The following is a 25,764-nucleotide window of genomic DNA, read 5'->3' on the forward strand; positions in this document are numbered from 1 at the left end:
GATGTCATCGATGTACTGCAAATGTTCTGGAGCCTCACCCTTTTCCAGTGCAGCCTGGATCAGTCCATGACAGATGGTGGGACTGTGCTTCCACCCCTGGGGCAGTCGGTTCCAGGTGTACTGCACGCCCCTCCAGGTGAAAGCAAACTGAGGCCTGCACTCTGCTGCCAAAGGAATGGAGAAAAACGCATTGGCGATGTCAATGGTGGCATACCACCTTGCTGCCTTGGACTCCAGCTCGTACTGCAGCTCCAGCATGTCCGGCACAGCGCTCAGTGGTGGAGTCACTTCATTCAAGGCATTATAGTCCACAGTCAGTCTCCATTCTCCATCAGATTTGCGCACAGGCCAGATGGGGCTGTTGAAGGGTGAGTGGGCTTTGCTGACCACCCCTTGGCTCTCCAGCTCACGGATCATCTTGTGGATGGGGATCACAGCATCTCAATTAGTCCGGTACTGCCGGCGGTGCACTGTCATGGTGGCAATTGTTACCTGTTGCTCTGTCACTTTCAGGAGCCCCACTGCAGATGGGTTTTCTGATAGTCCAGGCAAAGTGTTCAACTGCTTAATGCTCTCTGTTGCTACAGCAGCTATTCCAAAAGCCCACCTGAACCCCTTTGGGTCTTTGTAGTAGCCATTCCTGAGGAAGTCTATGCCTAGAATACGTGGTGCCCCTGAGCCAGTTATAACAGAATGTTTCTGCCACCCCTTCCCTGTCAGGCTAATCTCAGCTTCCAGCAAAGTGTATTCCTGTGATCCCCCCGTCACCCCAACAATAGAAACAGGTACCTTCCCCACATGTTCTGATGGTATCAGGGTGCATTGTGAACCAGTATCAACTAGTACTCTATGTTCCTGTGGCTTTGATGTGCCAGGCCATCGCACCCACACTGTCCAATACTCTCTGTCATCCCATGCCTCTCCCTGGCTAGAGGCAGGGCCCCTCTAGCTCTGGTTAGTATTTCTTTCCTGGGCATACATAGTGGAGGTTCCTTCCAGGGGATCTGACAGATCATCCTCCCTTCTGTGATACCCTGCACCTTTACCATGGGAGGTTGAGGCTACCTTCATCTTAGCACGGTTCCCTCGGTTAGCATTTCCCTCCCTGAGCTGACGCACCCGTGCTGCCAGGACAGAAGTGGGTTTCCCATCCCATTTTCCCATGTCTTCTCCATGGTCTCGCAGGAAAAACCACAGGTCAGCTCGTGGGGTGTACCCTCTCTCCCTAGCTGGGAGGCGTTGGGTTCTAGATTTGGGGCCTATGACTCGCACTGGTGCTGCACTGATCTTTCTTATCTCCTCCCTTATCTCCTCCCTCATCTCCTCCCTCATTTCCTCCATCCTGTCTTGGACCTCTTGGAGACATTGGCCTGCATTGGGCCATTCATCATACTCTCAAAATTTCTGAGTCTGTTGGCAACAGAACCCACTGTCTCTTGGTGGTCATCAGCGTTGAACATTGCAATGAAGGTGGTATATTGAGATGGCCCCAGGTTTGCCAGATCATCTGCCCTGTGCACCTGACCTTGTCAGGGTCATTGTCATGCTGTCCATCCCTCCCAAAGAGTACCTCTAATACTGCCACTTCTCTCAGCTGCTGGATCCCTTCCTCAAGAGTTTTCCAGCGCATTCTATGGTGGTACTCCTGCATTCTCTCTTTGTGGACAAACTTCTCTCTCACACTCATTAAAAGCCAGTCCCAGAGGGAAAGGAGGCCTTGCTCCCTTACAAATATCTGGTCCACACCTGAATCCTGGGCCAAGGATCCCAAATTCCTGGCCTCAGTTCCATCCAGTTGCACACCTGTTCCCATAAGGTCCCAGACCCGGAGTAACCAAGTTGTAAAAGGCTCACGGCCTCGCCATGCAATGTCTTTACGCAGTTTATGGAGACTATAGTATGAGAGGGACTTGGTGACAATCTCAACCTCTGGCTCCCTTGCTGGTTGTGAGGACCCTCCTGGCTGATCCCCATTATCTCGGTGCCTCGTTTTAATCTTAGATTTTCTAGTTTCCACAGGGGCAACTGCTACTGGCTGTGGCTGCCTCTGTGATCCAGTCGGAACCTGGACAGATGCAACATCTACGGGTTCCACTGCAGCACCATCTGACTCTCCCTCTTTAGGGCAGGGGGAGGGTTTCTCACCAGCTGAAGAAAAGTGCTCCTTCAACATCTGGCTGTGCTCTTTAAACATCTGGCTGTGCTCCTTCAACATCTGGCTTTGCTCCTTCAACACCTGGCCAATATCCTTCACTAGAGCTCCCACCCACTCTGGGTGGTTCATTTCTGCAGTGAGCTGTGGGGCAGCATCAGGCTCTGGGGCAGCATCCCTAGTCCCCGGAGCAGAGTCATGTTCTGGGGCAACATCCCTAGTTCCTGGGGCAGGGGCAGACTCTGGGGCCACATCCCTAGTCCCTGGGGCAGGGGAAGACTCTGGGGCAACATCCCTAGTTCCTGGGGCAGGGGCAGACTCTGGGGCAATATCCCTAGTCCCTGGGGTAGGTATCAGGGTTGTTAACCAAGCCAATATTCTCTTGTTTCTGAATGCTAAGTAGAGCAGGCCTATCAGCAACGCCAGCCACTGTATAATAACACTAGCAATTAAAACAGATCTGAAATCCTTGAAAACTGGTGGAGTAGCCTCAAAAAACTGGGTGATGGGTTGGGAGAAAATTTCCCTTGCATTCATTACTTCACAGTAAGTACCATTATTGAAATAACCCCAGAAACACGCAGTTAGAGTATGATAGCTCTGGATCCATGTGGCCACTTCCCAGAGAAAATTAAAAAACCATTAATTCCTGACATAATCAATCCACCAAACTAATCGGATAATAGCTACAGTAACTTTGGTGAGAGGGCCCATATTCAAAAAAGGGCTTACAAATGGGAGAGAGGTATCTGTGGCCACATGAAGCCCAAACCAGATTAAACCGGACAACATGTTGCCCCTCAAGAGAGCTGTTACTCCTGTCTTAACTCTCCTCTTAATGCCCTCAAGCCCCACGTTGGGCGCCAAAATCTGTCCTGGTTTGAAGGACAGGTGTCTGCCAAGAAAGGCAGAAGTTTTCCTTTGAAGCAGAGACCTGAATTCCACTCCCCCTCCAAATATTATAAACGTTTGAATCAAGGACTCTGAGGCAGAGATAAGGGGGTAGGAATAACAGCTCTTTTACTAATATATTTAACTGTACCATCAGAAACAACAGGAGTTGTTAAAATTACTAACAAAACAGAACAGATTACTCGGTTCCAGTCCTTTCTTTAGCTGTGAGCACGCTCCCTCTCGGCGGGAGCGGAGGTGGGAAGGGGCGGCTGCGGCCGTGCCGGTCTCAGGGGAGAGCGGGCTGGAGCGGGCAGCTCCTCGCTCACCGTTTGTGTCTGGGTGATTCGCTGTGTCCGCAGAGGCAGAAGGCTGTAGCAGGGCGGATGCAGGGCAGGTGATGGCAGAGGGTCTGGCTCTCCTGCCTTCGGCCACGTGGCTCCAAGACCGGGGTGGGGGGGGATCCTCCTCCCAGCTCGCCGGAAACACACGTCCCCCTCCAGAAGCACGAGAGCCCCTCTCCAAGCCGATCCCACCTACCCCTTTTGTCCAGAGTCATCAAAGATCCGCGGTGTAACCGGCAGCTCCATTGGCATGACAATGGGAAAAATTCTTTAAATTGACACAGTAATAGGAAAACACTCAACCCCCAACAATATACATTCTTGCAAGACCCCAATTGATTGTTCTGCAAATATGATCAATAGAAAGACCAAAAATTAATACAGTTACAATTATAATTACAATGGTTTCCAGTGTTTTAGCCAACCATCCTCTCAGGGACCATCCCCCTATTCCTTGGAGAATTTTAGTGACCCAAGTAGTTTCAGAGGCCTTGTGGATGGCTGTCTTCAGCAACTTGCCACATTTTGTTAAGTTGTTTTTGGAGATAATTTTATTTGGGATGTGTACACAACAGTGTTCTCTATCCAGTTTGAAATATCCACAAAGCCCTTGTTCTTTGGTCAGCAATAAATCTAGAGACCAGTTTTGTAATGTCAGTTCAGTATTTGCTTGTTTATAATTTGAAATGCCCTTTCTGTGGCTTCAGATTGCTAGATAATCTAACTTTGCAAATAAATTAACTAAGTTCTATTTTTCAGAGCCATGGCTCCTGGTAAGAGGAAACTGTAGGGCCCATTCAAACATTGTGAAAGCTGAAGGTCCTGTCCATTCACGTCTTACTTTACCCTATCTCATTATTGGGCTTTTATGTGGCTTCTTTTCCAAGTTGAGCGTAAAGTTAATAGTCCTAAGGTAACTTGTCAGGTTGTGGGGCCCAAACAGTAGTTGGGTGGACCAATATCCATCTGGGGTAACCCAAACAGTGTAACCTGGGGAGGGAAGTTCAGGCACTTGGCACAATTTAAGGGTTAGTTCCTACAGTCTAGAACTAATTTGGCCATCCAGCTTATGGTGTTGGACTGCCTTTCATTGTTTTGTTTTTCTCCACACCCCTATTAACTCTTATGGGGTAGCACATAGGTGTGATTCCCTCATCTAGGAAACAACTGTCTCCCCTAAGTAGTCCCACTGTTCTTTTAAGGGCTTTGTCCAGGTGCTAGGATTGCTTCAGAGATTTAGATGCTCTGGCAAGTCTGATACATTTTGGGATGTTCCATAATCTAACAACCTGGCTGCTTTGCCTCCAGAGGCTGCCAAGGCAAATTCTAAAAAATATTGTTTGAGCCTGTGGGACCCTGTTGGACATTCCTTACCCCTTTGTCCTATTATCCCCTGGCCTCCAAGCTATCAGATCTTTAAGGACACCATCTCTTTGTTACCTACATCTTTGCTTCTCATACAAATAGTGGGTGACATTTGCCTTTGCTATCACCTTAGTCAGATTATTATATTGAGTCACCATTGACAGCTATAAGGATATTTCCCAAGGAACATGTTCCCCTGTTGAATGGGGCATAGGGAGGCAGGCTCTAATGCTGGACAGATTGCACGTTTTACCAAACCCTTGGATTAAAGTCAGTATTTAATTTTCTTCAACACCTCCACCTAAAGATAAAGTGATTGCCATAAATATTAGTCTATACATTTCACTGCTCATTTACAGATGTCTTCAAGATTTTCAGCTGCAATGGTCTGGTGTTTTCCATTGGCCACTCAGAGTCAGGAGCCCTCTTAACTCAGATGCGATGCATCCAGGATGTGGATGATACAACCATCACTGAAAAGGGCCCCTGGGATTTCATACCCTGAAGTAAGAAAACTTTTCCTCAGGATGACTCATGTTAGAGAAATGTTCACCCCCTACAGAAACCCCTGTTATCTTTCAGGATTTCTATTGGTCTTTAACTTTACTAAATGATTGGTCTTTTCTCACCTAGAATCTTAAAGTAATTGGATAGTTTTCAACTTATAATTTTACTGATTAGATTTCAGTCCTCCTAAACCCTATAAAAACCCCTTGTTTTGCTATGTATTTGGTTTTTGCTAGTGAACCCCTTTGAAGAAATAAAGCTATCTTTGGAACCTCTACTACAATCCCAAGATCACATTCCCAGCTAGCTGAGAAGCTGAATTCTGCCTTGAGGGCCCCAGGAGCTATCTGGACCCCGGAGGCAGCCAGAGCCAGAACCATCCTAGCTCCAGCAGCTACACAGGAGATAATTCCTCTCACTTTCACAGCTTTTCTTGTAGTCAACAGGACTAGATAATGTCCTTTCCATCCTTCTGAAGCAGCTCTGATTTCCAGGTCTTTATGTATGCATGATCCCCAGGCTGAAATGAACTGGGGTGTCTAGGGTAAGAGGCTCTGAGAGAATGATAAGCTTTTTTAGTCCATTCAAGGATTTCCATAGTGAAATTAAATATCGTTCCATTTCCTGATTTCAGATCTGTTTCTTGGACCCAGGGAATGTTGCAACAGAGTAGAGTCTCCCAAATATCAGCTCATATGGGCTCACCTTCAAGTTAGTTTGGGGCTGTACTGTAATTTATTACGAGGTTAGTGATAACACCTGTGGCCATTTCAAGGAAGTTTCCTGACCTCTTTAGCTAATTTGTCTTTTTTAGAGTTTGATTTATTTGCTCAACCCTTCCACTAGATTGTGTTCTCCATGGAGAATGTAAATCCCAGTTTATACCCAGCTGCCTACTAAGTTGTTGTAACACTTCAGATATAAAATTAGGTTCCTCATCAGATGACATCCCTGTAGGCACTCCAAGCCTGGGTTTGACCTCTTTGTGGAGTACCTTGGTGGCTTCCCAGGCCTTGTTGGTGCAGCAGGAAAAACTTTCATTAGGTGGCCAGAAGCTGTTTATCAACACTAGGAGATACCTGACTCTCTGTTGGCGTGGTAGCTCAGAAAAATCAATTTGCCCATAATCCTCAGGAGTGTTTCCTCTTTTAGGAATCCCTGGAGGAGATCTTTTTGAATTCAAACAATTATTTTGACATACTGGGCATTTTTCTGTAATAGATCAGACAATTTTTGTATAGAAGCACTGAGTATCTGAGTCTGTAGACTGGTCACCATAGCATCAATACCTTAGTGGGTTTGCTGGTAATTTGTAATTTGTAACACCAGTGGTGATGGAGCTGTGACCTGGTCATTGGAAGTTACCAGCCACCCACCCTCTTTATTCCAGCCTTTTTAGGTAAGTAGCTAATTTTAAATCTGCGTGACTGTACCCACGGCTAACTTCGGGAAGTGAAATAGCTTTCTCAGGTATTAATGCTAGGATGTGCAACTTCTCATGCAGCTTTACCTGCAAATCTATTTCCTACATGAATTTGAGAATCCCCACACTGGTGTGCCCTGCAGTGTATGGTCACTTCTTTGGGCAGCTGGATAGCATCAAGGAGGAACAGTATTTCTTGTTTATATTTTATCTGAGAGCCTTGTGCTGTTAAAAGGTCTCTTTCCTTCCATATAACCCCATGGGCATGGACAGTGCTGATAGCCTATTTCAAATCAGTCCATATGTTTACTCTTTTTCCTGCTGCCATTTCCAAGGCTCTTTCTAGTGGGCTGTGGGTTCTGCCCTTTATGCTGAGGTATCTATGGGCAGCAGTGCAGCTACTATTATTTTAGTCAATGAGGTTACTGCATAGCTGGCTTTTCATCTTCTTGAACAAGGCTACTTCTGTCTGTAAAGAACTCTGTTGCTGGTACTTCAGTGGGTGCATCTTATAGGTCTGATCAACCAGCACAAACCTTCTCAATTGTCTGTAAGCAGTCATGGGTCAATGGCTCTTCTCCTTACATTGGGGTGTTCAGGAATTGGACTGGGCTTACTGCTGTGGTTACTTCAATTTCCACGTCTTCTTGCTCTAGTAGAACAGTTGAATACTTCAGCATATGACATGGGGTAAGCCAATGCCCCCACTTTTGTCCTAATACAGTGGTTACAGTGTGCAAAGTGCACGTAACTGTCTGTTGTCCCAAAGTAAATTTCCTGGCCTCTTGGATGAGAATAGCCTCAGCTATGGCTAGCAGGCATCAGGGCCACCCATGACTGACTTTTTCTAGGTGTTTCAAAAAGCACTCCACAGGCCTCTTGAAGTCTCCTACCTTCTCAGCGAGAATTCCGAAGGCAAGGTGCTGTTGTTTATACACAAAAATTCAAAGGGTTTTGTTAAGTCTGGAACCCTAAGGCAGGTGCACACATCAGGGCCAGCTTTAGGTTAGAGAATGAATGTTCAGCCTCAGGAGTCCAAACCAGAGGTTCTTCTGAGGCTTCCTTTAAAAGCTCATACAATGGTTTGACCAAAAGTCTGTAAATGGAGAACCACAATCTGCATCATCCAGGTGATTGTCTCAATGTCCTTCCTAAACTGAGGGGCCCAGAACTGGACACAGCTCTTAAGGTGTGGCCTCACCAGTGCCAAGTACAGGGGAAGAATGACCTCCCTGCTCCTTCTGGCCACACTGTTCCTGATATAGGCCAAGATGTTGTTGGGCTTCTTGGCCTCCAGGGCACGCTGCTGGCTCATGTTCAGTCAGCTGTTGACCAGTACCTCAAGGTCTGTTTCTGCCTGGGCACTGTCCAGCCACACCGTCCTCAGCCTGTAATGTTACAGGAGGTTATTGTGGCCAAAATGAAGGACTTGGAACTTAGATTTATTGAACTTCATCTTACTGGACTCCCCCATCTATCCAATCAGTCCAGGTCTCTCTGCAGAGCCCTCCAATATGTTGACACATGCTCCCGGGTTAGTGTCATCTGCAAATTTACTAATGAAAATCTCAATATCCTCATCCAGGTCATCAATAAAAATATTGAACAGATCTGGCCCCAGCACAGACCCCTGGGGGACACCACTGGTGACTGGCCACTAGCTGGATGTGGTGCCATTCACCACCACTCTCTGGGCCCAGCCATCCAGCCAGTTCTTAACCCAGTCAAGAGTGCTCCTATCCAAGCCGTGGGCTGCCACCTTTTCCAGGAGTGAGAGACAGTGTCAAAGGCCTTGCTGAAGCCTAGGTACACAACACCCACAGCCTTTCCTGCATCCACCAGGTGGGTCACTTGGTCATCAAAGGAGACCAGGTAGATCAAACAAGACCTATCCCCCTAAACCCATGCTGGCTGGGTCTCACACCCTGGGCATCCTGTAAGTGCTGTGTGATGGCACTCAGTATAAACTGCTCCATTACCTTACCTGGTACTGAGGTCAGGCTAACTGGCCTGTAATCACCAGGATCCTCCTTCCTACCCTTTTTGTGAATGGGCATCATGTTGGCCAGCTTCCGGTCATCTGGAACCTTACCAGAGAGCCAGAATTGTTGGTAAATGATGATGAGTGGCTTTGCAATCTCATCTGCCAGCTCCCTCATCACTCTGGGATGGATTCTATCTGGTCCCATAGATTTATGAACATCCAAGCTGCTCAGCAGTTCTCTGACTGCCTCCTCCTGGATAACAAGGGGACCATTTTGCTCCCTGAGACCAACTGCTCCCTGACACCTACCCAGGAGGGCAGGTGTCTTGACGACAAGCCATCTTCCTACTAAAGACAGAGGCAAAGAAAGCATTAAACACTTCCTCCTTCTCATGTGCAGTTACTAAGTTCCCTCCCTCATCCAATAAGAAACAAAGGTTGGTCTTACCCATCTTTTTACCACTGATGTGTTTGTAGAAACAGTTTTTATTATCCTTTGCAAAAGTTGCCAATTTAAGTTCAAACTGAGCTTTGGCTTCTGTAATTTTTTTCTACATGCAGTCCCCTTGAATACTTCCTGAGAGACCTGACGTTCCTTCTAAAGATGATACATTCTATTTTTATTCCTAAGTTCCTTCAAAACCTCGTTGCCCATCTAGGCTGGATGTTTGCCTCATCAGCTCATCTTTTGGCACATAGGGACAGTCTGCTCCTGTGCCCTCAAGATTTCTCTTTTGAAGCACACCCACCTTAACTGGACTTCTGTGTTTTTAAGGATTGCTTCCCAAGGAACTCTCTGAATAAGTTTCCTAAATAGACCAAAATCTGCTTTCTGGAAGTGCAATATAAAAGTCTTATTGATGTTCCTCCTGATATCACCAAATATCAAGAGCTCTATGATTTCATAATCACTATGCCCCAGGGGGCCTCCAACCACCACATCTCCCACCAGCACATCTTTATTTACAAACAAGTCTAAAATAGTCCCACCACTGCTAGGCTAACTCACCAGCTGTGACAAAAAGTTGTCCTCCACACTTCCTGCACTGCTTGGGTTGCAATGCAGGATGTAACCAAAACATGTATTCTATCACCATCTAAAACCAGGTGGAGCAGTGATCTTTATCTCCAGGGGGATATCTTCTGTTAATGGGCCACCTGTTAAAACCAGCTGGGGCAGTGTTCTTTATCTTTTCCACAACCCATCCTTCCTCCAGGGAGGTATGGCCCATTGAGTCCCACTGCGTGACCCATAAAATTACATCATCCCATTGTGAGATGCTCCATCCTGGGGGAGGAGCCAAGCATTTCCTACCCTGATGGAATCTGAGATTTGGAACATCAGAGCAGCCTTTTTCCACTGGATTCCCAGAGGAAAACCACACCCTTCTACATCATCACTGGACCTTTGGAGGAAAACTGCACCCTTTCACAGGACCACTGTTTCAACAGAACCATATCTTCACTCTAGGAGGTATGCAGCCACCATTTAATCAGACTGCTACCAACACCCCGACTGATAGGGTGTCAGGTTGTATTCTGACTTTGCCAGTGTTTTGGTTTTTTGTATTACTGTATTTTTATTTTAATTTTTCTAGTAAAAGAGCTATTATTCCTATTCCCATATCTTTGTCTGAGAGCTCTTTAATTTCAAAATTATAATCATTTGGAGGGAGGGGGCTTACATTCTCCATTTCAAGAGAGGCTCCTGCTTTCCTTAGCAGACACCTGTCTTTAAAACCAAGACACATGCAAAGAGGAGACCAGTACATACTGGTATTAGTTGACACGTTCAGTGGATGGCGAGAGGCCTACCCCTGCCACACTAATACAGCCAAGGAAGTGGTGAAAGTTTTGCTCAATTATATAATTCTGAGGCTCAGGGTTCCCTTGGGGATGTCAGCAAACAGGGGACCACACTTTGTTGCAGCAGTAGTTAAAGGGGCTAGCTGGGTTTTGGGAATTACTTGGGATTTGCATACACCTTATAGACCCCAAGCGACTGGTAAAGTTGAACATATGAATGTAACCCCTAAAACACAAATCAGCAAAATTTGTCAGGAAACATCCTTGACATGGATTCAGGCCTTGCTTATAGCTTTACTTAGAATCCATATAGAGCCAAGGTGGAGAGATAATGTCAGCCCCTATGAAATATTGTATAGCAGGCCATATCAGATCCTGCATGTTCTAGGAGAAATTCATATGAGGGGGAAACTTGATTTACAGAGGTATCTAATGGCTTTAGGTTCCACTTTGCAGAAGCTCCAGAATTACATCATGCTATCCAGACCCATAGGACTGGACATACCTGCACATCCCTTCCACCCTGGAGACTGGGTCTATGTTAAGTGGTAATCCAATACCAGCCAAGTGGAGAGGACCTCTGCAAGTCCTGCTGACTACACTCACCACAGTCAAAGTTGCTGGCAAAAGACTGTGGATGCACTACTCCAGAGTTAAGAAGGATCTGGCTCCTGAAACAACTGAAAAAAACCAGAGATTGGTGCAGATGAGAATGTGTATAAAATGATTGTGGGGGAATAGGAATGGGGCTGCAGCCAAGCCTCATCCCTAATGAGGTGCAGCTGTATAAGACAGCTGAACAGCACTGATGTGTATTGACCAATCACAAATGAGTAAAAGGGCACACATATGTTTCTCACATATGTGATAAAAAAAAGATTTAAAAATGTGCTGGGGAATAATAAAGTGCTGTTGCTTGCCACCATTTTTGGCATCAGTCGTGTCCACCGTCATGTCTTTGTTCCCTATTGCTACACTCTACCACTGAAAAAATGTTGTGGGAGAGTTTCTGTTTTTCCCACAGTTTTGGTGACAGTCCCAATCAATATCTTGAGACACGAAGTAGTTGTCAGAGACTGGAAAGATTGATGTCTCAAGACATTTTGGGATGCATGTGTGTGTGGGAAAGGGCAGGTCAGGCCTTGCTATGGTGAGGCAGTGAACTGCCCCACATTCCCCCAGCCCTAGAGCCTGTATTCCAGCCTGGCAAAGCTGCTAATCATTGACGCACCAGAGGCAGTGTCCTACTGTGCCCTAACCAAGCTCCTGAATGGCCAAATGACCAGAACACCCACCTGGGTGGAAGGCCCATAAAGGCCAAGGGGTATTAAAAGCTGAACAGGAGGCCAGCACATTCATCTGGACACTATCTTCCTCTTGGAGTTTCTATCTGAACACTGCTGGAACCCAGGAGCTGGTAGCTAAATATGTGCCTTTCTATGTCTTTTCTGTCTTCTCCTTCTTCTAATTCTGTCTTCTTAAAACATTTTGAGTAATTTAACAGATTTAAAGTTTGGTAAGTTAAGTGGGCCAAATTAATGTTGTGGAAAGTGTTTTATGTTGATTGGATGCAGTAGTAAACCATTTTCCAAAGTTCTGTGATTTTATAAAGTTTTCTAATAAACTTTTGTCTTGTTTTGACCTCTTGAGAATATGTGGTCTGTATTTCTCCTATGCATCTAGCCCAGACCATAGTCTGAACCACTGTAAAGTCCTTTTAGTTGGGCCTTACAAGGCACATGTTAAAGGGGGAATATGTAGTAGGCTGTTCTGGGAACTAGTGGTCAGTCAGCCTCATCGCAATCCCTGGAAGGGTGATGGAGGCCATCAATAGCCACATGGAAGACAAGAAGGTGATTAGGAGTAGTGAGAATGGATTCAATGAAGAAAAGTCATATTTGACCAACCTGACTGCCTTCTACAATGAAACCTGGATGGATGAAGGCAGAGCAGTGGATATTTTCTAACTCAGCTTCAGCGAGGCTTTTGACATTATCTGTCACAGCATCCTCATAGGCTTACTCAGGAAGTGTGGGTTAGATGAATAGACAAGTGGGGTGTATTGAAAAATGACAGAACAGCAGATTCCAGAGGGTCAACAACTCAGCCCTCCAGTAATTAAAGGGGAGTTGCAAGAAGGATGGGGATAAACATTTTAATAGGGCCTGTAGTGATGGGAGAAGTGGCAGTGGTTTTAAACAAAAGGATTATAAGTTTAGACTAGATACAAGGAAGAAATTTTTTAGACTGAGGGTGGTGAAGCCCTGGAACAAGTTACCCAGAGAGGCTGTAGATGATCAATCTGCCCTCGTGCCAGCCAGGACAGGTAATTTTTGCAGCAGCATAATGGGCATATGGCTAGGACCCAGAGGTTATTCTCTACCACCTCACGTCATTGTCAAGGGCAGGGGGAAGGGACTTTCTTCCAAGAACAAGAGGTCACTTCTGGTCAAGTAAGCATGGCAGAGTGAGTGTGATGGCCTCAGTTGTTCCAAGCCAAAGGGAGCAGGTTGGATGTGAATAATTTTTCCCTCAAAGGCTGGAATGAGCAAGGGATGTGCAAGAGGTTGGTAAGGAACACATCTAGGACAGCTGACCCTAACAGACCAAAGGGGAATTCACAGAGTCACAGAATGGTTGAGGTTAGAAGTGACTTCTAGAGGTCTGTAAGGACTTTAAAGAGCACAGTTGCCTGTCTCAAAGACAGTTAAGATCACAGCGGAAGGAAAATGCCATAAGATAAACCACAGCAGGAACTTGAGAAGAGCACAGAAGGGAGAAATTTGTGACAGGAAGGTACTCATTCCAGGCCTGGCAGAGATGAGATCTGATTAGCACAGGCAAACAAGACTGAATATACATTCCAAATGGAATTCATTGCCTCTGATGTTATCATGCAATAAACATAGTATACTAACAAAGCAATTTTGATTCCTCTTCCTGGCCTTAAAAAAGCCATCATGATGAGCAAATAGTTCCCCATGTGTGGAAATAGAAGTACAACATCCGTGTGGATACATTGAGCATCATGGTGATCAGGGACTTTCTGTACCCCAATACACAAATGCTTTACAAAAAAATGGTAATTCCAACTTCTCTCTCTCGCCCCACACTCGGTGCCAAAAGATATGCTGGCTTCTAAATAAACTGGTGGGAGAATAGGCCCCACTCCATTACATTAAGGGAAATTTCAGATTGGAGTTACCTGTGTCAGAGACTGAGAAAGGTGATATGCTTTGAGACATCTTGGGAACTTTAAATGTGTGGTAGGGTGTAGCTGCCGGGGCTAGGATAGTTCTAGCCTCAGGCTGCTACGGGGTTTGGATAGCTCCGGGGGCCCCCGAGGCAGAAGGTCAGCTTCTCAGCTAGCTAGCAATGAGATCCCGGGAGTCACTGTAGAGGTTCCGAAGGTAGCTTTAAAAACCGAAGGGGTTTTTCTAGGGTTTAGGGGGATTGGGATTCGAACTAGTAATATTATAAATTGAGAACTATCCAATTACTTTGAGATTCTAGGTGAGAAAAGACCAATCATCTAGTAAAGTTAAAGACCAATAGAAATCCTGAATAATAACAGGGGTTTCATTAGGGGGGAACATTTCTCATGAAAAGTTTCATTGTCTCAGGGTATGAGATCTCAGGGGCCCTTTTCAGGGACAATTGTATCATCCACAATTCCTCTCTGTGTATTTACAAAGAGAGCGTCCCTAACAGGTTTTTTTTTAAACATTGAACAAGGCATGAAAACATAGCTAACTCAATGAGAATAATAATGAAAATCCACAAAATTCCCTTAACCAAAATTGAAGCCCATCCCATCAGTCCCCATTGGCCGAAGAGGTTGTTGACCCAGTCAGGGGTAGTTTCACGAGATTTTTCAGCTTCTGGATGTTTCCGTGGATGGATGTAGAACGTGAAGAAAGGTTGAAGCAGCACGTCCCTTCAAAGTCTTTGCAGCCATGTCTGTGGGAGAGCAGCAGGAAACCAATTGCTGCCCGATTTTGGAGAGTTGCATGTCTTACAGTTTCTTCATCCTTCAAAAGATCACTCCAAGCAGCAGATGTAGTGTTGGCCTGCTTACTAAGCCAGCACCTCAAATGATTAATTTTCACCAAGGGCTTTTGCTGCTGCCGCCCATGGTAGGAACAGGGAGGCAGCAATTCTTTTGAGTTTGTTCCAAACGTACAGTTTGGGATCACGATTCTCATCAAATTCAGTGTAGGAACTTTTTTCACGTTTTGATTTGCTTTCTTTTTTTCAAATTATGTGACAAGGTAATGTTGTGGCTGAGGGTAGAAAGCCTGCCAAGGCTACAGGGTACCTCCTGGAGACAGAGGGGATCTCAGCCCAAACTTGATCACCACAGATGAGAAACATTCCCTTGGGCAGTGTTGTGGGGTGGAGAGAGGACTCAGAAATTATGGGAGTGGTGTAGTTACACCAATTTGGATAATTGTATGCTTTATTGATGGGTAATATGTCTTTTCTGTATGTGTTTTTGATCAAATCTAAATAATGCAAATTTTGTCTTGGACATTTAAAGCAGAATTTGACACATATGTTGCCTTGGAGGACCCCAGCAAATCCAATTCTTGCGGTTCCTTGAGAGCATTTGGCAAAATTTTTGTCCAATCGTCCCAAGTGTCCACTGGGTTGGATCTCTTACTTGTGGTACGGAGAAGTTCTGAGTTGTAAACAGGCAAGTCATCTGCTACAAATGGAATTCCCACCAAACATGTGGAAAGTGGATTGTCAAGGCTGCCCAGGGATAAGCACAAGTTATCTTGGTTTAATGTCTTTGTTAAAGTCACCCAAACATTATGGTTGGGTTGTGGGCTTATTCAGCCAAAGGTATGTGGCACAGTGAAGAACATCCAGGCAGCAGTGAGGACAGCACCAACAGAGATAATTTTCATCTTTGGACAAGGATGAGGCTTCTGATAGGAAATAAAAGCAAAATTTGTTATCTTTGGGAGGGTAGGGATAGGGTTCTGTCCTTTCTTTCCCCACCCCCCCAACTGTTTTTATTTTTCTTTTCTCTAACACTAAAACTAGGGGGTTGGGTATAGGGTTAGGGGTTTTAACAAGGACGATAGAGAGGGACCAAAAAAAAGGTGTTTTTTTTTTTCAGTGGGGTTAATAACATTTGAACTAAAACCTACTTTGTGACCTGACTAAGTTTAGCCTAAGACTTGACTGAGGCAGCTGAATGCTGCTTGGTTTTCTGTTTCGTCTGCTGTTGTGTGACAGGACAATGTTTTCTTTGGTATGTGGGCGCTCTGTGACACCTATGTCTCCAAGCAGAGCTGGTTTGGTTTTGAGGAGGTTTTGTGTTGGATTGAGGAGAACTTTTGCTGGTGTTTGGGGGGGTGGTTTTTGCAGTGTCCAGGTACAGTTTTATGTTTTTTCCTGGGAACCATTTTGGACCAGATGGTAGAGATACACAGGCGTATCTCCTTTCCCAGGTAATCAATTGAAAGGGCCCAGAAATTTGGTGTGTTTCTGGTTCTTTCACCAGCACTGGTGGTTTCTCAGTGAGCTTGGCTTGGGTTGAGTTTGCGAAGAGGTGGAGGATTGGGGGATCGGGTTCTGTTGCTGTACAATTCAGAAAGTTGATGACTTAGAGAGCTTTGCAGCGTCTTTCAACTAGAGATAATATTTCTGTGTCTCTTTGCTGCTGGTTGAGGACTCCTTTTAGGGTTTTGATGGGTTCTCTCTACAATGGACTGTCCTGTGGTGTTTGAAGCAATGCCAGTGATGTGTTCAATTCCGCATTCACTGAGAAACTTTTTCAATTCTCAAGATTTGTAGGTGGGTCCATTATCAGTTTTGATCTTTTTTGGGACTCCCAGAGTGGCAAATGCAAGGAGAAAATGCTTAATAGCGTGAGTGGCTTTCTCTCCTGCATGAGCTGATGCAAAAACTTCTCCAGAAAATGTGTCAACTGACATGTGCACATATTTGGACTTCCTAAAGGATGGGAAGTGGGTCACATCAGTCTGCCACAGTTGGCAGCTGTTCAGGCCTCTGGGATTGACTCCTGTACTCATAGAGGGTATTTGGTAATTTTGACAGCTTGGGCATGTCAAAATTGGCTTTTGCTTAATCTTTTGGTAGCTTAAACTTTCAAATAAGAGCTGGCACATTTTGATGAAAAAAATGCATGTGAGAGCTTTGCCTGAGCAAAGATGTCAGGGCCATTTGCAATCTCCATAGACGTGGCCAGTGCGTCTGCTCTTTTGTTCCCTTCTGTGATGAAACCTGGGAGATCAGTGTGTGATCTCATATGCACCATATGGTAAGGTTGTTTCCTATGAGAAACTAAATGTGTCATTGTAGAAATTAATTGGTGTAATTTTGGGTTGGAAACATCTTTTAGAAAGGTGTGTTCTGCTCTCGTGGCTATACCAGCTATATATGCTGAATCTGTGACCAGATTTAAAAGTTTGTCTTTGAATTTTTCGAAGGCTCTAACAACAGCTGCTAGCTCTGCAATTTGTAGAGATCCCTCCATTATTTGAACATCTGATTCCCAATTTGGGTTTTAGGGTCTTTTTAAGTCATCACTGACTTGTGAGAAGAGCCTGAGCCATCTATAAAAACAGTTAGAGCTTTGAGGGGAGTCTTACTTTGGACTAATTTTGGGACTAAATGAAAAACTGCATTGTGATTGAAAAGTTTGTGTTTTGGTAAATTAATAGAAATTTGGCCTGTATAGCTATCTGGAGCAAATTGGAGGCTTTCGTTGGTCTGGAGCAAATGCTCCAGGTTTCCAGTGGTCCGTGGCAGGTAAATGCATGTAAACTCACACCCTGCAAGAGAGAGGAGGCGAGTTCTGGCCTTTTATCAGGTGTGCCATAATGTCTTGAAATGTGGTAATTGTCTTTGTGGGTTGGTTGCTTGTGAAGACCCATTTGAGGATCAGCAGAGGGTCTGTGAGTTCAGGGTCCCATTGGAAAATCAGTCCATGAAAGAGAGGAGGTTTTCCCAAGATGACAAACTGGAAGGGCAGGTCAGGTTCAAATCGATGAGCTTGGCATGAGGAGAGGGCTTTTTGGACTTTAGCGATGGCATTTTGGGCTTCTGGTGTGATGGTGCCTGGGGAGTCAAGGTCTTCTTTGCCATGGAGAATGTTGAACAGGAGGGCGAAGTCTTTTGTTGTGATTCCCAGAAGGGGTGTATCCAGTTGATGAATCCGCACAGACTGTGTAGGTCTCTCAGGGTTTTCGGGTCGTCTTGAATGGAGAGCTGTTGGGGTACAATGGTCTTCTCATGGATTCAGAGTCCAAGATAATTCCATGGGCTGGTGTACTGCACTTTGTCTTCACGACTCTTGAATCCTGCTTTTTCAATGGTTTCAATGGTTTTCACTGCTTTGCCTAAGTAAGTCTGTTCTGATGCACAAACCAGAGTGTCTCCATGTAGTGGTAGATGATTGAGAATGAGCTCCAAACAGGGGAGAGAACGTGAGCCACATACCATTGGCATATGGTGGGACAGTTTTTGAGTCCTTGGTGGAGGAAAAGCCAGTGGTATCTCTTGAGGGGAGCCTCTCTGTTTAGAGAGGGGACAGAGAAAGCAAACCACAGGGCATCTTGGGGGTGCAGTGGGATGCTGAAAAAGCAATCTTTGATGTCAATGACGGCCAGTGTCCAGTCTTGAGGCAGCATTGATGGTGAAGGCAGACCAGGCTGAAGAGGACCCACATCCTCTATGACATCATTGATTTTGCGAAGGTCTTGGAGAAGCCTCCATCTGTTGGCCCCAGGTTTTTGCAGGACAAAGACTGGAGTATTCCAGGGGCTCGTGGTTTCAGTGATGTGTCCTTTTGTGAGTTGCTCTTCCACCAGGGCATGCAATGCATGCAGTTTGACTTTTGAAAGGGACCACTGCTTGACCCAGACAGGATCCTCACTTTTCCAGGTGAGCTGAGGGGTCGGTGCGAGAGTGCACATTTCAGTGGCTCCAATCAGAAATCCCGGCTTCGAATTTGGAGGGATGCCCCCGTTGGGATAGGACATCTCTACCCCACAAAGTGATGGGGGCTCTGACCACGAACAGGCAAATGGTTGCACACTTGCCTTCAGGTCCTTCGACGATGATGTTGTTCCTGCTTTGCGTGGATAGGCAACGCCACCAATTCCAGAAATCATGCTGGCTACAGGTTGCAGGTCCCAGTAGGATGGCCACTCTGAGCAAGCGATGATGGTGACATCAGCTCCGGTGTCAATCATCCCTGGTCTGAGGATCCTTTCCCCTTTGCAGAGGATGCTGCATTCAATGATGGGTTTCTCTGAGCCCACGATCTGCGGTACCACAGTACCGAGGTCGAGGGGGATTTGTTCACTGTAATTTTTCGGGAGCAAGAAGGCCTGTAAAATTGGTGTGTCCTGAAAAAAGGCATGTCTGTGCATCGAAGTTGGACAGAGATCGTACAGTTTGTATCTCTGGCAAAACAAAAATTTGTTTTGGGCTGTGGAAAGTGTCACCAAGTATTAGAAAGTCCCAAGGACAGCCTGGTGGTCTACTTTTGCCTGTGGGAACACAGTAGAAATTGCCATCTATAAGGTTCAAAGACAAAATAGTTACCAGTTCTTGCCTGGTTCCCATCTGAAACGCTCCGTCTGTTGGATCTTCTTGATATGGTCTGGAATTTGAGAGGATGATGGACTGATTTTCAGAGGTGGGATGGTGTGGGAGATGGCCTTTGATTTGTTGTCATGGCACGGTGCCATTCCCGTGCTGTGCTGGAATTTTCCCGAGTGCTGTTGGTACTTTTGCTGTTTCTGGGGTTTATGGTAATTGGTGTGGAGATGTTGAATTGGTACTTTTTCTGGGCAATTTTTTACAAAATGTCCAAGTTCCCCACAATAGAAGCAGCAGGCATTTTCTTTGGAGGTCCCTGCTGCAAAAGCTCCTGTGACTCCTTCAGCAATACCTTTGGCAACTTTCCATGTCTCTGTGCTCTCTATTTGTTTTTCCAGAGCATCTTTTAATCTGTCTATAAATTTGATAAAGCTTTTATCTGGTTTTTTTTGACACTGGAAAAATGCAGGGTAGTGATAGAGTCATGGGGTGTGAGGAGCAAAGATGTCTGCTGCATTTGCTATGTCTTGTAATGTGTCTTTGGACAAAGTGTCAGCTTGTTCTGAAGGCTTTGATAAATCACCTTCTCCAGCTAATTGTTCTACTGTGACATTTTGGAGGTTTGTATCTTTGGAATATATGTGAGATAATGTTTTCAATTGTTTTTTCCAGTGTCTTTCCCATAACATATATTTAGCAGGAGTTAAAAGACATTGTGCCAGGTTTTTTACATCATGTGGCACTAAAACATATGCAGAAAAAAATTGCTTCTAGGAAATTTTTAAAAATTTGTGTCGATCTGCCATGATCTTTTGCAATTTTAGATAATTCTGTCAATTGTTTAGAATAAAATGAGTCCCATTGAGCTTTGTTTGTGGCACCTCTTCTCCTGCCTGTTTTATAAGTGACAGGAATTCTTTGAGCTAATTGCCAATCTCCGTTTTGTGTGGCTAAAAGTTTGATTTGTGTCCAAGGATCAGAATCAGAGTTGTAGGAATCAGTATCAGTGTCTTCAGAAGTGTCAGAATGTCTGTGTCGGCTACGGTGCTTTTTAAAATGAGAAGGGAGGGCTTTATGAGAAGCCTTGGGGGCCGGTGGGGGGAGGGGGGGATGAGCGGGGGGTGGGGGAAGAGCAGAGGGTTGGAGTTGGCTTGAGTGGGTGCATGGCATGGTTTGACCACAAGGTGGCGGTGGTGTGGTAGGGATTGAGGCATTTGTGGAGGGGTAGGGGGAGCACGAGGGGCTGGCAGGGACAGGTGTTAGAGGGGGGTTTTGAGGCAGAGGAGAAGGGAAGGGTGGATTGTATTACAAGGGCTGGCATTGGGAACAGAATTTAGGAGTGTACTATTGTGATAAGGAGTAGTACAAGGCTGCGGAGAATGAGGATTGCTGGAATGCAGGAGCAAGGCCGTTTCTAAAGTAATGGTAGGGAGGGTGGGATTGCCTGTGGTTGTCCTAGGAACGGGGAGGGGAGGCTGGTCATGAACCTGAGGTGGTAGGCTGGTGAGCACAAGCGGCGTGGGGTGGGGGGGGAACGAGGTGGGGAGGTGGAAATGCTGCGGAGGGACTCAGTTGGAGAGAAACTGGGGGGGAGGGGGGCAGCACAGGATGCAGGGGGAGCGGGCCAGCCAGGATGGCAGGCTGTGGGAGAGGGGAGGGAAGTGGAGCGGGGAACGGGAGTGGAGCAGAGGGGAGGGGGGGTGTTGGTTCCCCCGCTGCAGGGGGAGAAGGAGTGTGCATGTAGTGGGGAAGGGGGTCTCGTGTGCCTGCGAGGGAGGGGGGGACGGTGGTGTGTATACCGCGGCAGGAGTGTGGGGCTGGGGGTGGGGAAGGGGCTATTTGGGTCTGTGTTTTTGGTGCTCAAGGTGGGGGTGTAGGTGGTTAAGGGAGGAAACTTGTTTTCTGCGTGCTTGGACAATTTCTTGGAATAAAGGAATAAAAGGAGTAATATTGAACTTGCCTTGCATTTGTGAAGAGCAAATGTGAGTGCCAATATGGTTCCAAAAGGCTGTTAGGGTAATAGATTGAGTGTTAAAGTTAGAAAATTGGGTAGAAAGCCATTTAATGGATTTTTTAAGGTTAGTTTTGGAAAGATTGCCTTTACAAAACTTGAAATTGTTAGAAGAGAGCAGAGTTAGGATTTTAGAATAGAGATCACTTCCAATACGGGTAAGGGAGGGTTTGGTGAGCAGATTCCCCATTGAAACATGTTCCAGGCCAGCAGAACAAAAAGGAAAAAAAACAAAAAAACACTGAAAAGTGTGCTTACAGAGAGGCTGAAGATGCTCACCAAATCTCAGCTGATGGGTCAAGGCTGCTGGCTGCTGCCAGCTTGGTCCAATCTCAGATCCAGAATTCTGGGGTTGCTGGACTGTCCTTGGTTGGGGCACTTCTTTATAGACCAAAGAGCTGCCAGCTAAGGTGTCAGCGTCTCGAAGGCAGGACAATTCAGTGAATGCTGCTCACAACTGCACTGGGCAGAGTTTCACGCAGAGGTTTGGGTTGCTAACTGTAGCTGCTAGGGCTAGGATAATTCTAGCTTCGGGTTGCTATGGGGCTCTAGTAAGTTGGTGCTCTTCCCCCATACACCCCAGCTCCACAGACAGGCTAAGAGCATTGGGGTGTTCTGGGGAGACCTTGCAGCAGCCTTCTAGTGCATTAAGGGAACCAAGAAGGCTGGAGAGCAATTTTTTGTCAGGCCATATACTGATAGAACAAGGGCAAATGTCCTTAAGCAGAAGTTCTACATCAGAAGACTGGAACCAGATGATCTTTAAGGTCCCCTCAGACCCTAAGCATTCTATGATGTTATAAAAAAAAAGTAAATATAAAGTGCATCTAGACATAAATAAAATATATCTACATTTTTAAATTCTACATTTCTTACATATAATTTCTCTGCATGTATAAAATGTATCTATATATATCCAAGATCTATACCTATACAATTGGTTGTATATATATATATATATATATATACACATATACATATACATAAAAGTTTAGTTTTTCTCTATGGACAAAGTGAAATGGGTAGCCAATCGACTGTAGTGGTACACTTCCTCCCCTATGTTGCCCCCACCCCAATGCTGCATTATGATCAGAGAAATGCCTATTAGGCCTCAACCTTGATGGATAGCCCCTGGACTCAGCTGCTCTTGAGCTTATCAGAAACAGCAACTGCTCTCAGGAACTCATGCTGTCTAATGAGCTCCTGTTTTTTTTATGACTAAAGCCCACTGTCTCATTACTCTATAAACAGTGGTCCCAAATGGGACCTTTAGAGCCCTTCTGGACTGCAGAGGCTGTGACCAGCAACTTCCCTCTGAGTGGGGCCTCTCAGCAAGTGAACTCTCAAATATTCTGAGCACTCAGAGAATCCCCAAACAATGATGAATCCTTGGCTGAGACCCCCACTCCTCGAGGCTGGACCCTTGGCATATATATATATATGTTGAGAAGATGCAAAGGCATCTTTGAAGTGAATGTTACATTTGTGGGGAATTTTTTGCAGTCCCTTGTACAGACTCTTTATGTCTGTTTGCATATGCAATAGCAAATGTGTGTGAAATTATGTTCTCCTGTTGAAAATATATCAGTTTATTTTTTTTTTCTATAACTTTAGCCAGGGTTGTTCATCTTTGCCCCAGGGGAAGAGAACTGAAGCTTCTTTCAGGGCACTGTTTATCTAGGCAAGGCCTGATGAACACAGCATATCAATAGACTGGGAGTAGCCCCAAAGAGATAAAGACCATCGACGGAATATCAACAGAACATCAGCAGTAATCTACAAACACCTAGCCCAGGCTCTGCCTCTGGCAGAGTTGAAGACATCTCCTCCTGAAAAGACTGATAAGAAAATCAAGGTACGAAAATCTAGTAATTATCAGAAGCAAAGAAATCCACTTCTGATATAAATCCTAAGAACTTTGAAACTTGGGACCAATGAATGCTGACCCAATTAATTAATGAGTTTTGACTATACAAAATATCTGAAAATCTTGTAAAAGCGGTGTGTCATGGAATGAGTCTCTCTGCACACCTGGGCTATGTGTGGATGAGATGATTTCTGTGACACATCCAGGCCAGAACATCCTGGCCAGATAATAATGTAATGCCTTTACTCTCTGAGTTTAAAAATGTTGTTATAGGGTGCCTTAGGTTGCAATGCAAGATGTAACCAGAAGTATGTATTCTATTACCATCTGTTAAAACTCGGTGGGGCAGTGTTCTTTATCTCTTCCACAACCCATCCTCCCTCCAGTGGGATATCTTCTGTTAATGGGCCATTGGGACCCACTGCATGACTGATTAAATTACGGTGTCCCATTGTGAGATGTACCACCCATGGGGAGGAGCCAAGCATTTCCTACCTGGATATAATCTGAGATTTAGAACACCACAGACAGCCTTACCTACTGGACTCTCAGAGGACAAGAGCTATATAACCACCACAGGACATTCAGAGGAAGACCGGACCCTTCTACTCACCACTTCAACAGAACCACACCTATCACTTCAAAAGGACTGCAGACACCATCTAATTGGACTGCTACCACCATTGGACTCAGAACTGTGTTGGTGTCATGGGGATGTTGGATTTCCTCAGCCCCAAGGCAATCGCCAACCACATCAAGTCCAAAGAGCTGCAGAAGCTGCCCTGGTGCTGCCAGATGTGCCAGAAGCAGTGCCACGATGAGAATGGCTTCAAGTGTCATTGCACGTCTGAGTCCCACCAGAGGCAGTTGCTGCTGGCTTCCTCAGCAATTCATGGATTACTTCTCTGAAGAATTCTGAAATGATTTCATAGAATTGCTCAGGAGGCGATTTGGAACAAAGAAAGTCTGCAGTAATATTGTGTACAATGAATATATCAGCCATCGAGAACACATCCACATGAATGCTGCACAATGGGAGACACTGACTGATTTTACAAAATGGCTGGGGAGAGAAGGTCTTTGCAAGGTTGATGAGACTCCTAAAGGCTGGTACATTGAGTACATCGACAGGGACCCAGATACCATTCACAGGCAGCAAGAACAAGAGAGGAAGAAGAAACAGGACCTTGATGATGAAAACAAAAAACTTGGAAAGAAGTACCACAAGAAGAAGGCAGTTGTTAAGAAAGGGACTGACAAATACACAGTAGCTGTGAAGGTGATTGACTCTGGGGACAAGGTGAAGCTGGATCAAACACATCTACAAACTGTAATACCAGCACCACGCAATAATGTGATGGTGTTAAATGGTGAGTACAGGGGAAATGAAGGCATTTTGGAATTCATCACTGAGAAGAGGTTTTCAGTGTCAATAACCATTGACTTGGGACCTTTAAAAGGGTGCAGAGTCCAAGATATCCAGTATGAAGATGTTTCCAAACTCTCCTGAGGTGCTAAATCATGTGTCAGAGAAGATTTTGATTCTCAGAACCTTCTTTCTGACATCTTTCAGGCAGACACAAGACTCTGTAGTATAGTAAATCCTAAATGAGTCCTTTGCTAAATTGTTACATTTCAGTTATAAATTAAGCTAAGTACTGTTAAATTTAAGGTACTGTTATGTTTAAATGCTGTGAAGTGCTATTGAGCCTTTATGTCATACTCCTTTTTATCCTCACCTCTTTCATCCTTTTATCACACAAACCACACACGCCCCCTTACCTCCACATAAATAGTTTTTAGTTTATTTTTGTTTGGATTAGTTGACTCTGGATTTTTCTTTCTTGCTTTTCCTTGGTGTGCCTTTGCCATCTAATAAGTAGTAGAGTGAACCTTGTAAATGATTCATGTTCTAAATGGCAGCATATGTATTTGCTTTAACATTTATGTATTAGTTTTTACAAGTTATTATTGATCACAACAATTTTAATGTAATGCTATTTTAACCCCTTTTAACTACTTTAATATAGTATAATCTGTCAGCTTTTGTGGCCAGTTCTCTGGCCATGTGGAGTTTATAAATGAGTGTAATAAATATATTAAAACTTAGACCTTTCACATAATATTAAAATAGAAACTGTGTACTATTAAATACTTTTATTTGTGTAACTAGCGCAAATAATGGTGTGAAATAGCTATAATAGCATATCTTATCTGAATGATAACAGTGACAAGAACCTGGACATCAAGAGAAAAATTTACTACTGATTCTCAAGTAATAAGGAAGTGCCAAAACAACAGAATGGAGCCTTGAGAAGAAATAAAAACACATTGATTTAATCTACAGGACGGCATGCATATGAGACAAAGGTTAAAATCAAACACAAGAATTCCCAGAACATGTAAAACCACAGGTGTGGGATGGTGCTGTGCTGTGGGCAGGCTCACTCTGGGTGGGCTGCAGTTGTACCTAATCTCAACAGAGTAGAAACAACCTTGCCCAGTTTCAGCTGTGTTACAAAAGAGTGGGTTGGCTAATCATGAGAGGGAGATGATGGAGGAGTCAGTGTTGGCTGGTCATGCTGCAGTGGGGTCCAACAGACAGAAGGTACCAGAGTGTGCTGGTTGCACATGGAAAGGGGGAGGGGTGGAGCTGCCTGAGGGAAAGCAACACGAGGCTGGGGAGTAGGAGGCTGTCCCGTCTCTGGGGCTTTCCCTGTGAGTTATGAGGACCAATCAGAGAGCTGATTTAGTAGTGGACAGCTCGGGAAACCAAGTAAAAAGTTATTTCGCTTTCACAAATCACATTGGATTAAGTTAACTAACCCTCT

The 25,764-nt window shown here is 45.1% G+C and overlaps 1 pseudogene; it reads left to right on the forward strand.

Annotated features, from left to right (window-relative positions):
• Positions 1-22,586: 22,586 nt before the first annotated feature.
• LOC130265777 (DNA/RNA-binding protein KIN17-like) lies at positions 22,587-25,036 on the forward strand (annotated as a pseudogene).
• The last annotated feature ends 728 nt before the right edge of the window (positions 25,037-25,764 follow it).

This window comes from Oenanthe melanoleuca, chromosome 1A, assembly GCF_029582105.1.
Source record: "Oenanthe melanoleuca isolate GR-GAL-2019-014 chromosome 1A, OMel1.0, whole genome shotgun sequence".
NCBI lineage: Eukaryota > Metazoa > Chordata > Aves > Passeriformes > Muscicapidae > Oenanthe > Oenanthe melanoleuca.